At 41.8% G+C, this 16,990-nt stretch overlaps 1 protein-coding gene across 4 annotated transcripts in view; it reads left to right on the top strand.

Moving 5' to 3' along the window:
- The window catches only part of LOC128687197 (lysosome membrane protein 2), a 191,589-nt gene that overhangs the window by 121,196 nt on the left and 53,403 nt on the right, over positions 1–16,990 (top strand). The gene's annotated exons all lie outside the window — the stretch shown is intronic.

Genomic DNA, 16,990 nt, shown 5'->3' on the forward strand with positions numbered 1-16,990 from the left:
TGCCTGGAAAAAACTGTGGCCAGAATATGTAGACAAAAGGGATTTCGAAGGGTTTGAGGTTAACCCTGAGAAGCCTATGCCAGTTGAGGAATCCATTGTGGCATTGGGGAAGTCTTTGGGGTTGGAGGTTAGTGGGGAGGATGTGGAAGAGTTGGTGGAGGAGGACAATGAAGAACTAACCACTGATGAGCTGCTAGATCATCTTCAACAGCAAGAGGCCACACCTGAGGAAACTGCTTCGGAGGAGGGGATAAAGAAATTGAGGAAGTTGCCTACTTCAAAGATTAAGGAAATATGTGCAAAGTGGCTTGAAGTGCAAACCTTTATGGATGAAAATCACCCTCACACAGCTATTGCAAGCCGTGCTGGTGACTATTACACTGACAATGTTGTGAAACACTTTAGGAAAGTCATAAAGGAACGAGAGGTACAGGCCTCTATGGACAGATATGTTGCGCGACAGAAGTCCAGTGACTCTCAAGCTGGTCCTAGTGGCATTAAAAGAAGAAGGGAAGTAACCCCGGAAAAGAACTTGCTACCTCAAGTCCTAATGGAAGGGGATTCCCCTTCTAAACACTAAGACCATCCACACTCTCCACTCCTCCCATCCCATCAGTCATCACCAGATCTTCAATAAAGGTAAGTGTCATGTGACTGTGCATGTCTTCTTCAGCTTGTGTGTATTAAAATTAATATTTCATGTGGTAAAATTTTTTTTTTTCATACTTTTGGGTGCCTTGCACGGATTAATTTGATTTCCATTATTTCTTATTGGGAAAATTGATTCGCTTTCTGATAATTTTGGTTTACAATGAGCTCTCAGGAATGGATTAATATCATGAACGAGGGGTCCACTGTATGCTGTTTGAATGACAGTCTACCTTTGAACAAAATCAAAGATTCGTCAAGTACAAGATTCTTGAACAGATAAAAGTACTTGTTGAACTTTTCTTTCAGATACATAAAAACATTTCTAATCTTGTATAACCTGTCACTTCTGTCAGGCCTGGTTTTGTCAGAGAAGTGCAACATACATAACAGTAAGATAAACCTGTTCACTGGGATGATTTCACTGAAGACCGGGGTACAAATTAGCCGATCTGTAGACCAGTATGCTTTAATATTATGCTTATACACATGAGGCATAAGCATTATTGTTGCAAAAAGCAAATACATTTCTGCAGCAGTCGTCTCTTTCCACCGGTGTAGTCTTGACTGTGGTGATATCATCATATTTGTCATGGTGTACTCAAAATACTTGTTACTTTCCCTGACAATAGTTTCCATCAATGGCTGGTCAAAGAATAATTCAAAAAATTCCAGTTCATTTGCAGTGTTTTCAAGGGAACAAGTTGGTAGAATTCCACTTTGAGTCATCAAACTGGTGGAGCTTGGCAACAAAATTGGGATTTTGCTGCCAATCCCAGATACGGTTTGCTGGTGGATACTGGACATCATAAGCTGGTTGTGCTGGTAGTTGTGGTTGTGGTGGGCTGGTGGCTGACGCTCCACTTCGTCCTTGAACTGAGGAGTCAGCAACGTGGGTCCCAGCCTGGGTTGCTGAGTCATGCATGGCCATGGCACTACCATCACCACTACCACCATCTACTGATGCCTGTGGTCTATCCATGCCAAGTGTAGCACATCATCCTCACTTTCACTGTCTATTCTTGGTGTAGGGCCACGGGATGTACTCCGGGATGCACTCCGTCCCCTGGGCACTGCATAGGGAACACTACCCGAGCGCATGCGGCAGTGTACGTATATACCGACGCTTCACTGGTGAATATGTTTCCTCACTATCACTACTCGAATGATCGTCAAGAGCAATAAAATCACAATCCACGTCACTATCATCATCATTACTGAAGTCAGAGGCCTGGCCACGTGAAAATAATAGTTTTCTCTTGCGATGAGGTACAACTGACCGTGACTGAGGAGTGCCCACACCAGAGGTAGAAGGTTGAGGATCGTCAGGGTTTTCTGCACTATTATCGATATCCTGGTCATTCCTTTCGGTCACTAACTGATCAAAGCCAAAGAATTTGTCTTCATTTCCACTTCCATCAGAGTTAGAACTATCAGATAGGAAGAGGAGAGTCCCAATTTTCCTTGGAGTGAGAGCTGCCTTGCGACGAAGCATGGTGAACAAAGGTAACTGAGCCGGCATTCCCACAATGCTATGCGGGCGCCTAGAATTTTTGTTTACAGCGCACACACACCATGCAGACCTGTTCTCTCACATGTAGGCCTACCAGCGTTTTCGCGCTAAATTTGATGGCGCTAGAATTTTGGCATAGATCTACGGTTTGGACCCTGAATGTAAAGCCGTAGATCTACAGCACGGACCCTGAAAGGGTTAAATAAGAATAATGTTAAAAAAGTAGTAAAGTATTGTACTGTAAAAAAAAAAAAAAAAAAAGGTTACAATAATAATCATAGTTTTAAAGGAGTGGACTGGTAAGCCAGAGGAAGGTCTCAGTCAGATGATCAAAATCTCCAATGGTGGGTCATCATCTGACTAAGACCCGCATCAGGAAACACTTGTCCTGTTTCTTGACAAACCTCTTGTACTGCATATTTAATATAGTCCTGTACATACAGTTTACAGATATGCTGTAATAACCAGTGAAAATAATGGGTTTAAAATACATTTTACTCAGTGGATTTTGCCCATTATTTCAAAATTTTGTTAGATCAAGCCTCTTCAAGGGGGGCTCCTTGGCATGGTGAAGAGGCTCTTGGTCTGAGGAATTAGACCTATCGGTCTTCTTCCTCAGACCGAACCTAATTACCCCCCAATCTCCCCTCCCCTATCCCATCCTCCCCATCCTCCCCTTTTTCCTTTCCTCCTCCTCCTCCCCACCCCTCCCTTTTGCCCTTCCTCTTTTTGTCCTTTGGGATTTCTCCCACAGGCGCGCTAGTTCCTAGGTAGGGGAAAGGATACCGGGGTCCATCCCATTCCGTTGAGGTTCTTAGCGGTGGCGTAGTTTGCCGTGGAATCTGGATCGCCTGGGGATGTCCCGATCCCTCTCCGGTATCCCGGAGTAGCTTTGGGTGTCTTTCGGGCGACGAGTGTATCTCTGGAAGCCACCTTTCGGATTCCGGGGGTGGTGGCCGAAGGAGGTATGCTTTGTGGCGGATATCAGGCCGCCCTCTCTTTTGTCCACCGAGGTAGCTCGGCAGATGTGAGGTTGCTATCCCAGATTGTTAGTTTACTAGCATGATGGGTAGGGTATGGCACGGGTTCCATGCTGCATCTGCACTACTTGCGGTACTGAGGTCCTCTTGGGCGCGGAGGGAGATTTCTGGCCCTTTCATTCCTCCTAGGAACTATCCCTCCCCGGTCCCCCCTTTTTTTATTCTTTTTTTTATTTTTATTTTCTTTTCTTCTTTCTTTTTTTTTCTTAAAAACAAAAAGAAAGAAGTAACCTAACCATGGCAGCCCTAGTCCATGAACCTGGTACCCCCGGGCCCCTTCTTGATACCGCACCCCGTTCTGACCCCGCCTCGTCTTTGGACCACTATTCAGACATTCCTCATGCCTCTGTACCTATTGCCGGTGCTGTTTCCTCACCCGCTTCAGGTACTGAGGCCTCGACTGACTCCTTCGATTTATCAGACCTTCGCTCTCCTCTGACTATGCTTCCGGCCTCTCCCTCTACGGTGCGGCAATTTTCAAATTGCCGACCCGTTCCACGTCGGACCAACTCTGGTCCCACGCCTAAACGCCAACGACAATTACCTGCTGATGATACTTCTCCACCTTCTCGTTCTTCTCAGAAACGATCGACACGTCCTTCACTACCTTTCCACGCTCAGTTTCAGACTGAACAATGGACTAAATTCTTCACTTTACGACCAACTTCCTCTACTGCCTATCTTTCTGACCATAGTATTGGCAAGGCACTCCTACGCCATGTTGGTAAAGATATTTCTTTTCATGCTCTTAAGAGCGGTACGCGCATCATTACCGTACAGAATGCTACCCAGGCTCATGAGCTCTCTCGTCTTTCCCATATCGATACTGTTCCTGTCACTCTTGAAAAACATCATTCCCTCAATTCTTGTAGTGGTACTGTCATTCTGCCCCATACCATAGTTCAACAAAATTTCCAGACATGTGGCACTGACATTCTTGAACAGCTGGAACTCCAAGATCTCCCAATCCTCAAGGTAGACACTTACGTTCTTCCTGCCCGTGGGCGGAGACGATACCCTAGCAATGTGGCTCGTTTAACTTTTGACAGCCGAGAACTCCCATCCTCAGTTTATATAGCAGGACATCGGTTACAAGTTCGAAAGGTGATCCCTACACCACAACAGTGTAGAAATTGCTGGCGATTTGGCCATCCAGCGAAATATTGCAGATCTATCGCCGAATGCCCAGTCTGTGGTGCCGATGACCATTCTAATACGTCTTGCAATCGATCTCCCTCTTGCCTTAACTGTCATGAGGCTCACCCTTCGTACTCTCGCCATTGTCAGGTCTATTTAAACGAGCAGGAAATCCGTTACCTCAAAGAGACAGAAGGTCTCCCTTATGCCATGGCAGTTTCTCATCTCCGCCTCCAAGGGAGACTCCCACGTGTTTCTTATTCTCGTGTTTCAAAACGTCCCCCCACTTCTGGTATCCCATCTTCACCCACCTCTGTGGTTACCTCTCCCATAATCACTCCTGTATCTAATCCTTTTGCTGTCCTCGGCTCAGACGTCCCTACTTCAACGCCTCAGTCTAATCTTGCTTCTTCGAGTTCTCTCTCACAAGCCTCAGTATCGACGAGACCTCGTATGACACCTCCTCCCAATCGTCCCTCTACTTCTCAAAAGTCAAAAAAAGGTCCGTTAACACCTCCTACCCATCTTCCACCTCCTCATTTTACCCTCCCTGTCTCTGTCCCTGGTTCTTCCCCTCTCACTGGCTCAGTTACAAGTGTAGAGGTTCACCCTCCTCCTCGTACTGTACCTTCCTCCCCTGTTCCCTCCCAAGTTTCTTCCTTTTCTGCCACCTCCCAGGTTCCTGCCTCTTCTGTCCCCTGCCACGCTTCTCCAGTTCCCTCCACCCTTTCGCCCCCCCCTACCTTGGTACAGTCCAATACAGTTCCAATCTTTACTCATCCTCCCCCTACCATTCCCAATATTGTCTCCCATACGACATCTCTGAATTCCGAAACACTTGAAGCAATCTCTGAATATATTGCAGAGACCAAACCATCAATGGACACTGATCCACCTTCCGCTCTTTCTCTCTCCTCTGCTCCATCTGCGCAACTCCTTTCTTCACAGCGCACCGTTCCTTCGCTGCTTGAACGTTTTCCACTGCCTCCGCATGTGGACTTTTCTAACCCTTCTAGTCCATAGGAACCCTTACCTGCGGATTTCAAGTATCTTTATCATTGCCAATCATGGCCTATTTACAGTGGAATATACGCGGCCTCAGGGGTAATTGGGGTGAGCTTCAGATGTTACTCTCCCAGTTTGCCCCTGTTGGTGTTTGCTTACAAGAACCAAAATTACACTCTGCTGTTATTTCTCACATCTCAGGCTATAATTTATTGTATTCTTCAGATCCTTTTCCTGATGGGACCTTTAATGAAAGTGCCCTTCTTCTCCGCACTGATATTCCGTACCATCAGCTATTTGTTCATACTTCGCTGCATTACACAGCAGCCCGTATCCACTTACATAGGTGGTATACGCTCTGTTCTTTATATCTCTCTCCTTCTCGGGCATTATCTATTCCGGATTTTGCCTTGCTTGTTTCATCATTACCGCCACCGATTCTGTTACTTGGTGATTTTAATGCCCACCATTTCCTCTGGGGGGGTCTCACTGTGATTCCCGTGGAATTCAGTTAGAGGCTTTTCTTGCCACCCACCCCCTCCATGTTTTAAATACAGGTACTCACACCCATTTTGATCCTCGGACTCATACTCTCTCTTGCATCGATCTCTCAGTCTGCTCTTCCTCCGCCGCATTAGACTTCACTTGGTCTGTTCTCCCGGACTTACATGACAGTGATCATTTCCCAATCATTCTTACTTCCCCTTCATATTCGCCACCTCTTCGCACCCCACGCTGGCAATTTAATCGGGCAAATTGGAACCTTTACTCACACCTAACTGTTTTTAAAGAGGTTCCTTCTTCGTCCTCCATCGATGAGCTTTTACACCCTCTTCTCGTCCTCCGTTTTCACCGCAGCTTCTCATTCTATACCCCAAACTTCGGGCAGGCATTCTCAGAAATGCGTGCCTTGGTGGTCTCCTGCTTGTGCTCGTGCAGTACGTTTGAAACGCGCTGCATGGGGCAGGTACCGGTACAATAGAATCACAGAGCAACTCCTTGATTTTAAACAGAAGCGTGCGATCGCTCGCCGTGTCATCCGTGATGCTAAACGCACTTGCTGGCGAGATTATGTCTCCACCATCACCTCTGCTTCCTCTATGAGTGCAGTCTGGAAAAAAGTACGAAAACTGAGTGGTAAATATTCTCCTGACCCGGCTCCTGTTCTGCGGGTTGCCGGTGTTGATATAGCAAACCCACAAGATGTTGCCAATGAAATTGGCAATCATCTGGTCCGTATTTCTCAGGGACTCCATCTATGCCCCTCATTTCTTTCCTCAAAGTCTGCCAGAGAGTTAGCACCCTTGGACTTTTCTTCTCTCAGAGAAGAACAGTATAATGTGCCTTTTACACTTCAAGAACTGGAGGCAACACTCTCAGCTTGTCGATCATCGGCAGCTGGGCCCGACGACATTCATATTCGTATGCTACAACATTTACATCAGTCAGCCCTTGCAGTCCTATTACGCCTTTACAATCTTATTTGGTCACAAGGAGTTCTTCCACAGCTGTGGAAATCCGCCATTGTTCTCCCTTTCCGCAAACCAGGCACTACGGGACATGAAACCTCCCACTATCGTCCCCTTGCTCTTACCAGTGCAGTTTGCAAAGTAATGGTAATGGTGTGGTATTTAGAGACACACAACAGTCTCTCCACTCGTCAATATGGCTTTCGTAAGGGACGTTCTACCATAGACCCCTTACTACGCTTGTATACGTATGTTCGTAATGCCTTTGTGAATAACCACTCAGTTATTGCCATATTTTTTGACCTTGAGAAGGCATATGACACAACTTGGAGGTATAATATTTTAGCCCAAGCCCACTCCTTAGGCCTTCGAGGCAATCTACCATCCTTCCTTAAGAACTTTTTAACTGACAGGCATTTCCGTGTTCGGGTTAATAATGTGCTCTCCCCGGACTTTATCCAAGCTGAAGGTCTCCCCCAGGGATGTGTTCTGAGCACAACACTTTTTCTCCTTGCTATTAATGATTTGGCCTCTAGTCTTCCATCAAATATTTGGTCATCACTCTATGTTGATGACTTCGCTATTGCCTGTGCAGGCGCTGACTGTCACCTCATTACAGTTTCTCTCCAACATGCAGTCGACCGTGTTTCCAATTGGGCCACCACACGTGGGTTTAAATTTTCCAGCACTAAAACCCACCAAATCACTTTCACTAGACGCTCTGTCATCTCCGATCATCCTTTGTACCTCTATGGCTCCCGTATCCCTGAACGTGATACAGTCAAGTTTCTGGGCCTCCTCTTTGATCGTAGGTTATCCTGGAAACCTCACATTACCTCTCTGAAGGCAACTTGTCACAGCCAGCTGAACCTTCTTAAAACCCTTGCTCATCTTTCATGGGGAGCTGATCGTCGAACCCTCCTTCGCCTACATTCCACCCTTATTTTATCGAAACTTGATTATGGTGACCAGATCTATTCAGCGGCATCTCCTGCTACTCTCTCTAGCCTTAACCCCATTCATCACCAAGGATTACGTTTATGCCTTGGTGCTTTTCGCTCTTCCCCTGTCGAGAGCCTCTATGCAGAAGCGAACGTTCCATCCTTATCCGATCGCCGTGATGCCCATTGCCTGCGCTACTATGTACGCTCTCATGATCTCCGCAATCCTTCCATTTATAGAATGGTCACTGATATTAGTAGACATTCTTTATTTATTCGCCGCCCCTGTTTACTCCGTCCCTTCTCTCTTCGCCTTCATTCGCTCTTGTCTTCTCTTCAACTACCACCTTTCTATGTACATGTAGCATCTCACTTTTCCCTACCCCCCTGGGAAGTTCCAGCTGTTCGAGTCTGTTCTTTCTCCCTCCCTTGCTCAAAAGCCCAATTGTCTACGGTCGCTTCCCGCTCTCTTTTTCTTGACCACTTTCACTCTCATTCTCATGCCATTGCTGTGTACACAGATGGCTCTAAGTCTTCTGATGGCATAGGATTTGCAGCAGTGTTTCCGGACAGTGTCGTACAAGGGCATTTACTATCTTCGGCTAGTATTTTTACTGCTGAATTATATGCCATCCTTACATCACTTATCCGTATTGCATCTATGCCTGTGTCATCATTTGTGGTTGTCTCAGACTCCCTTAGTGCTTTACAGGCTATACAAAAATTTGATACACCTCACCCCTTAGTCCTCCGTATCCAACTTTGGCTACGCCGCATCTTTACCAAGCATAAAGATATTGTTTTTTGTTGGGTCCCTGGTCATGTTGACGTACAGGGCAATGAACAGGCAGACACTGCTGCGCGGTCAGCAGTACATGACCTACCAGTTTCTTATAGAGGTATTCCATTTACGGACTATTTTACTGCAATATCTTCCCACCTTCACACCCGTTGGCAACAACGTTGGTCTACTATGCTCGGCAACAAACTTCAATCTATTAAACCGAGTATAGGTTACTGGCCGTCTTCTTATCACCAGTGTCGAGGTTGGGAGACTACTCTCTCCCGTCTTCGCATTGGCCATACTCGTCTTACTCATGGATATCTCATGGAGAGGCATCTTGCTCCTCTCTGTGAGAATTGCCAAGCTCCATTATCAGTCAGCCACATTCTGTTGGACTGCCCACTTTATCAACGAGCACGCAGAATTTACCTCTTTCGTCGTCTTCGCTCCACTGCTCTCTCTTTACCTTCCCTTCTCGGTGATGGACCCACCTTTCATCCAGACTCTCTCATTGACTTTTTGACAACAACTGACTTACTTCACAAATTCTGATACCTTCATCCCTTTCTACTTCAATCTCTTGCTACCCTCTACCCCCGTACTATCCCCTGCCCCGCTGTTTTCTGTAACCTGCTGATCATCCCCCCTCCCTTCTGCCATCCAATTCCCTTGCTTCCTTCCCTACCCTGCAGCGCTGTATAGCCCTTGTGGCTTAGCGCTTCTTTTTGATTATAATAATAATAATGTTAGATCAAGGGTTTACTGTATTTTGTTATAGAAATTTTGTATTTGGTTTTAAGTTAGTTCTGTGCTAGCTATGTGACTCCTCTTAACTTGTATTATATTTTTAGGCAAGTACTTGGAGAATATGGATTGACTTACAAAATCATAATAACATAATTGCAAACAAACTACAGTATGGGTGGTCACAGTGGTGGCCTGTGTTAACCTCCCTATGGTGTATAAATATACATACCTAGTTGGATGAATCTTATTATAGCCAGCTGGCCCAGTGGCTTACACACTGGCCTAGAGTTTTACAACTCACTTACTATGGATTCTAACCCCACCAATACTGTGGTTTGAGTACCTATGATTTGCAGGATAGTAGCTCTGATTCCTTGGATCTAGAGCCCTTCATTTGACTCATATTGGTTTAGCACTTTTTTCAATATAAAAGGAATCATAGCTACCAACCTTGAGCATCTCGTGAAGAAAGTTAGAGGGGCAGCTTCTTAAGAAAATAATACAGGCACTCCTCAGTTAACGACCAAGTTCCATTCTTACGAGTAGGTTGGTAAGCAAATTGGTCGTTAAGTGAGGAGCCGACCCTTACTGATATTTCAAGCATGCCAATGATATCTTTATTTTTATAAGTACATGTACAAGGTATACAGGCCTAGCTGACATCAATGACATATTACTATATAGAAAGCCACTTATGCAGAGCATTTCCCGCAAATTAGGTCAGTTTTGTCCCAGGATGCGACTTACACCAGTCGACTAACTCCCAAGTACCCATTTTACTGATGGGGAACATAGAAAACCAGTGTAAAGAAACATCCCTAATGTTTCTACTCTTGCCAGGAATCAAACCCAGACCCTTGTCATGTGAAGCAAGACCTTTAGCCACAGTTAAAAGATAAAGATAAAGGTTTATTTCTTTGTAAAGGTTACAATGTGTAATTACAATTTTGATTTGCTAAGTACAAAGAAAGCCACTATCATGCTGCAGCATTTCAGGCAGACTAATCCTAATACACAGTAACTACTTAAAACTAGACAGATAATAGTACATAGTAACTGCTTAAAACTAGACAAGACAGTAGTGGTTAACTGTACAGCTTCTTCTCACTTAGCGACGTACTCGTTTACTGACAACTCAGACTTACGACTGGCTCTCTGACCAGTATGCATACCTAAATAATGTACACCTACCATCCAACTTACGACCTGCTCGACATACGACCACTCAACTTACGACCGTGTTTTTTATGCCAAATTTCTGGGAAATAAACAACTGTTTGTGTTGTACACAGTGTTTATCCTAAACCTTACAGTATAAAATACAGTACTAACAGCATAAAAAGTAAAGTAAAAAATGGAATACCAAATTAAAACAATAAAATAAAGTCATTTAAAAAATGTGATGTTGATATTCAGTAGTAAAGTTCGACTTACGTCCATTTTGACTTACGACCGGTTGGTCAGAACCAAGCTCGGTCGTAAGTTGGATGGTAGGTGTATATTAGAGCTGATTTTCTCTACTCTGTGTATTACAATATACAGTACACTGATGTATAAACATTAAAAATATACCAGAAATGTTATAAATGGTACAAAGTTGACATTAAAACATTATTAAAGATGGTTGACACAAACCCACTACCGTTAGAGTATGCTCCTCACTTGAGATGTATTCATTTACTGACGTGGTGTTAGGAATGGAACTCAACTCCGTCATTAAGTGAGGAGAGACTATATTACAATTTTATTTAATCTTAATACTAATGTGAGGTAATAAAGGTGGAGGTTTTTAAGAATAATAATTTTGTGTCAACCATCTTTAGATATTGTTTTAATGTTGCCTTTGCACCATTTATAACATTTATAGTATATTAAAAATAGAACTAGGCATTAAAAAGCAATAAAGAATAAAACACCCATACAATACACCAGTCTGAGAACTGGTCATAAGTCCGAGTGGTCATTAACCCTTTGACTGTTTTGGTCGTATATATATGTCTTACGAGCCACCGTGTTTGACGTATATATACTCATAAATTCTAGCGGCTTCAAATCAAGCAGGAGAAAGCTGGTAGGCCCACATGTGAGAGAATGGGTCTGTGTGGTCAGTGTGCACCATATAAAAAAAAATCCTGCAGCACGCAGTGCATAATGAGAAAAATAAACTCCGACCATTTTTTTTAATTAAAATGCCAACTTTGTGGTCTATTTTCGTATAGTATTTATGGTTGTATTCTCGTTTTCTTGGTCTCATTTGATAGAATGGAAAACATAGAAATAGAGGTGATTTCGATTGGTTTTACTATTAAAAGAACCTGGAAATGGAGCTCAAAGTAGGGGAAATGTTTGATTTTTGCCGATGTTCAAAAGTAAACAAATGATGTCATTGTCCAATAAATGTCCAACTAGCCATTCTAATATGCAGTCATGAATGGGTTGACATTATTTGTACAATTATTACAATATTGCAGTAGTCTGCATAACAGTAAATCTTCTATTTTTTGTTTGAATAAAAATTCAAAACAGAAAGCAAGAGTAATATCAGAGGGGCCTGGAGACATGACTGATGAACAAAGAAAATGTTATTTTAGAGCCAGGAATGTCTGCATTGTTCATTCTAGACCCTGTTTTGAAATCGTCATATTTTTTAATTTTTGTGAAATTGGCCAAATTGCAAAATTCTGACCACGTTATTGGGTAGTTGAAATCGGTAAATGGGCAGTTTCTTGTACTCAGTCGATAGAAAAAATGGAGTTCTAAAGAAATAGTTATGAGTTTGGTCGACTGGAACAATGGAATTAGCCAAAAATAGGGCTCAAATTGGGCGAAATTGCTGATTTGTAAATATCGTCGTGGTCGCTAACTTCGCAAGAGTGTAATTCCATCAGTTTTCCATCAAATTTTGTTATTTTATTGTCATTACAATTGGGAAAAGATTCTCTCTCATTTTTTTTTTTTTTTTTTTTTTTTGAAATTTTGCAACACCAGGAGACACCTCAGGATTGGGGGCTGCAACAGTCAAGGGATTAAACAGGTAGGTCGTTAAGTGAGGAGTATGTACCTGAATTATCTTTATGGGGATGAGTTAAACCCATAGGGGCCATACAGTGCCTGGGGAGTGAGAATGAATCTGATTTGATCTGAGGAGAATGATAGCTCCAAAGCCCTTCATCAGCATTAAGGCACCACCCTGAAAGAGAGAAAATTATTATACAAATTCATAATAACAGCACTTGAAATATTAAAAAAATGTTTGGATTCTGGATATTTTTAATACTTATTAGAGTGCTAAAGAAAGCCTGTGGAATACAAATTTAAATTTTTCTTTATGGTGGTTTACTCACTGGCCTTGAATTTTAGAAGTCACTCATCATGAGTTCAAATCCCACCCATTCTGTGGTTCACATATAATTTATACAGGAGAAGGGGTTACTAGTGCCTTGATTCCGGCATTCTAGTAGTCTCTTACAACATGCATGGCTTACAGAGGAAGGCTTCTTTTCCACTTCTCTTTTGGTTATTCAGCATTCTAAATATTCCGTTTATAAGATCATGTAACAAATTTACACATTTATTAGATCATGTATCAAATTTACACTGTCAGTAACAATTTGCTACTTTTGTGACCACTTCACTCATATTTCACATGAATCGTACTCACAATTCAAGTAAAACTATTCAAAATCTATTTTTCACATTCTGCAATCCAAGTCCATAAAACATGCCATGTCATCTGCAAATTTAGACAACAGGGGAGATATGCCCAATATTTATGCCAAAAGAGAGACTGGGTTCTTAGGCCAGCACCCTGGAGATGGGGGTGGGGTCAGTGGCACCATCTCCCAGAGAATTGACCCCCTACCCCAAGGCATACTATACTACAGTAGGACCCTGTATCTAAGAGTCCAGTTTCTGCAGTTTACCCTGGCCCCGAAAATAACCCTTAATTAATTTTGCTTAGTAATGACACCAAAGTGCAAAAGTAGTGATGGTGACAGTTCTTCAAAGCCTAAGAGAAGTCGTGAAGTGCTTCCCATCAATAAAAAAGTGATAATTCATGACTTATTAAACTTTATCACAGGTACACCTGGTGGCTAAAGCTCTCGCTTCACACAGCGAGGGTCTGCATTCGATTATCAGTGCGGATAGAAACATTGGGCATGTTTCTTTACACTGGTTGTCTATGACGTTCACCCATAAGTAAAATGGGTACCTGGGTGTTAGTCGACTGGTGTGGATCACATCCTGGGACAATGACCTAATTTGCCCCGAAATGCTCTGCATAACAAGGGGCTATCACAAAACATAATGATTAACTTAACTAAACCAGACGAATCTCTCCTACAGCCAACCGATACTGCCAACAAACTTAATGTCTTTTTTTCTACCGTAGGAACAAAACTAGCAAGTAAAATCCCAAACTAAAACATTCAACCAAAAGACTACCTCACTGGCAACTACCCTAATACTCTATTTTTAGCCCCAATAAACCCTACTGAAATCTCGCTTATCATCAAAACACTAAAGAACAAGACAGGGGACCTAAATAACTTACCACCACTCATGTATAAAAAAAGCTTCTCATGTGTTATCACCAATTATTGCAACTCTTTTTAACAAATCCATTGAATCTTCCACCTTCCCATCCATACTCAAGACAGCAAGAGTTACCCTGATCTTCAAAGGAGGTGATCCACTGAATTGAACAATTATAGGCCTATATCAAACCTGCCCCTTCTATCTAAAATCTCTGAAAAATTAATACACAAACAAGTCTACTCCTACTTAATATCCCACAACATACTCAACCTTTGTCAGTTTGGATTCAGACCGAAAAAAAGTACTAAAGATGCTATTATACATATGCTTGAACTAATATACTCTGCACTCGAGAAAAATGAATTTCCCTTGGGACTCTTCATAGACTTATGAAAAGCTTTTCATACAGTTGACCGTGACCTTTTGCATCAAAAACTTGAACATTACGGAGTCAGAGGACACTCTCTCAATTACCTAAAATCTTATCTTAACAATAGGACCCAGTATGTATACACAAATGGAGCCAGTTCCACTACACAACCTGTTCTTGTTGGAGTCCCACAGGGGAGCATTCTTGGCCCACTTCTCTTTCTCATTTACATCAGTGACCTCCCAAATGCATCTAATCTCCTTAAACCCATTATATTTGCAGATGACACAACTTACGGCTTTTCTCACCCAAACTCAACCATATTAACGAACACAGTAAATGCTGAACTACTAAAAATATCTACTTGGATGATTACCAACAAACTTACTTTCAATATAGACAAAACCTACTTCATGCTTTTCAGAAACAGAGCTTCAAATGTACAGCTAAACATATTGATAAATGGTTCACCTATCTTGAGACAGGCAGAGGGCAAATTTCTAGGTCTCCACCTTCACTACAGTCTCAAATTTCAGACACACATACAGCAAATTTCCAAGAAAGTCTCCAAAACAATAGGCATTCTGTCAAAGATACGGTACTATGTACCCCAGTCAGCTCTTCTAGTTTTGTACCACTCTCTCATTTACCCTTACCTCATCTATGGTATTTGTGCATGGGGCTCAACCACACCAAATCACCCTAAGCCTTTAACCCTTTGACTGTCGCAACCCCCAATCCTGAGGTGTCTCCTGGTGTCGCAAAATTTAAAAAAAAAAAAAAATTATTTTTTCTTATGAAATGATAGAGAATCTTTTCCCGATTGTAATGACACAAAAAAAACGAAATTTGATGGAAAACTGACGGAATTATGCTCTCGTGAAGTTAGCGACCTCGGTGCTGTTTACAAATCGGCGATTTCTCCCACTTTGAGCCCTATTTTCGGCTAATTCCCTTGCTCCAGTCGCCCAAACTCATAGCTATTTCTTTAGAACTCCATTTTTTCTATCGATTGAGTACAAGAAACTGCCCATTTACTGATTTCAACTACCTAATAATGTGGTCAGAAATTTGCAATTTGGCCAATTTCACGAAAACTAAAAAATATGACAATTTCAAAATAAGGTCCAGAATGAACAATGCAGACATTCCTGGCTCTAAAATAACATTTTCTTTGTTCATCAGTCACGTCTCCAGGCCCCTCTGATATTACTCTTGCTTTCTATTTTGAATTTTTATTCAAACAAAAAATAGAAGACTTACTATTATGCAGACTACTGCAATACTGTAATAATTGTATGAATAACATAAACAATTCATGACTGCATATTAGAATGGCTAGTTGGACATTTATTGGACAATGGCATCATTTGTTTACTTTTGAACATTGGCAAAAATCAAACATTTCCCCTACTTTGAGCTCCATTTCTAGGTTCGTTTTATAGTAAAATCAATCAAAATCACCTGTATTTCTATAACATGTTATCCATTCTATCAAATGAGACCAAGAAAACGAGAATACAACCATAAATACTATACGAAAATAGACCACAAAGTCGGCATTTTAATTAAAAAAAAAACGGTCGGAGTTTTTTTTTTCTCATTATGCACTGTGTGCTCCAGGATTTTTTTTATATGGTGCACACTGACCACACAGACCCATTCTCTCACATTTGGGCCTACCAGCTTTCTCCTGCTTGATTTGAAGCCGCTAGAATTTATGAGTATATATACATCAAACACGGTACCTCGTAAGATGTATATATACGGCAGCGACAGTCAAAGGGTTAATAACCCAGCAAAAAGGTGCAGTGTAATTGATTACTAACTCCTGCATTAGACAACACTCCAACTCTTTTCAAGAGTTTTAACTTGCTAAATATACAAAACATCCACACTTATTGTTGTGCCTACTACATACACAGAACACTATTCTCTTATGTAAACCCTCCTCTCAAACTCTTCCTTGATAACTATAACAGAACACACAACCATAATACGAGACGCAGATTACTCTTCGATATCCCGTGTTCATCTCTCCCTATGCAAAAATGCTATGCACGTAAAAGGCCCAAAGATCTGGAATTCATTGCCAGAATAAACTAAAGGACCCCCGTTTGCAAATCAGTTTAAGGCCCTAATAAGAAATCACCTCATCACCCAAAATTAACCAGACAACCATACCTAACCACTACCAGTTTCTCAAAAGCTGCTCATATTGTGCTGATGAATACTCAACCACTTACTAATTTGAAATTAGGATGTCTGTTTTTTTCATTGTTTTAAATAGTAGTAGATTGTAACACAGTGCATCATAATGTAAAAATTGTTCCATTGTAATACCAGATTTCATTGTTTTAAATAATACTAAGCTGTAATACATATATCATATTGTAAATTGTTTTAGATTGTTACATTGTAATACAGTAATCTTTATTAACTAATTCAATAGTGTAATAAGTCTCTACTAGACTTATGAAAACCATGTAGCATCACCTGACATAATATTCAATTCTCTTGTACTCACTCTAACTCATCTAATGACCATATGAACTATGTATTTTGGCCATACTATTCTTAAGTTAATCTTTAAGTTTGCCTGAAATGCTCTGCATACAGAGGGGCTTTTGGCATGTACACTTAAATATTATATTCCTCAGTACAACCACGTAATTTGTCAAAATAAAAATCTTTATCTTAATCTTAATCTTAGTAGTGTCATTGATGTCAGCTAGACCTGTATACCTTGTACATGAATTTGTAGTAAATAAAGATCTTCTTTGTTCAACAAACCAGC

Source organism: Cherax quadricarinatus, chromosome 62 (assembly GCF_038502225.1).
Source record: "Cherax quadricarinatus isolate ZL_2023a chromosome 62, ASM3850222v1, whole genome shotgun sequence".
NCBI lineage: Eukaryota > Metazoa > Arthropoda > Malacostraca > Decapoda > Parastacidae > Cherax > Cherax quadricarinatus.